Consider the following 864-nt stretch of genomic DNA (forward strand, 5'->3'; position numbering starts at 1 on the left):
GTAGTAGACATAGTACTAGGTTTAAAAATAAATAAAAAAATAGAAAATAAAAAAGATTAGAAAATTTCGGACTTTCCGACGATGGATCTTTTGGACAATTTCTTGAGGATAAAGTCCGATTTAAAACACCAAAAGTATTTTTTGTTTCTTTTATATTTTTTCAGTTTCCATTTTTTTTAGAATAGCTAGGTAGTATTCCTTGGTTTTTCTTTAGGCACCGGTTCTTTTCCAAGGATGTAGCTCGAACCGGGCATTTTAATTTCTTTTTAGGAGTAGTTTAGGAAGAAACTGAGTCGTTCTGAGATACTCATTGACATGGTTGATGCTGGCACATTAGGCTATGATATACATTCTGTTTTCCCGTGTATTTGGTTTGAATTGTGAAGCCTAAGTAAAGTAAATAACCTATTTTGTGATGCCTTTTCTCAGTTGTTTGACTCGTATGCCACATAGTGCAATATTGCTTAAATTTCTCAATTATGTGTGCTTGCTTGACTTGAGAGTTGAACAGAACCGTCTTGATTGAGTCATGTACATCGTGTGTGTGAGGATTTGTGATTTTCTATGTTATCCTGTGTAGTCTAGAACTTGCCCCGTGTGTTAATTGAAGCGAAATTGTAAGTGTGCTAATCTAGGAGATGACGCAGGAATTTTCTTGCTTGATCATGGATGTGCTTGTCACATAAAAATAAAATTTTCCGTTACTAGCCCCTTTGAGCATATAGACCTTTCTTTTGGCACCCACATTACAAGCCATACTCCTATTTTGTTCTTAATTTGATATTGATTGAACCTATACCTCCTAAGGCACTTAGTCGCTAAAAGAAGTAAGGTTAGAGATTGGGGAGTAACTTTCGAGTGGAA

The sequence above is a fragment of the Nicotiana attenuata genome, chromosome 11 (assembly GCF_001879085.1).
Source record: "Nicotiana attenuata strain UT chromosome 11, NIATTr2, whole genome shotgun sequence".
Taxonomy (NCBI): domain Eukaryota; kingdom Viridiplantae; phylum Streptophyta; class Magnoliopsida; order Solanales; family Solanaceae; genus Nicotiana; species Nicotiana attenuata.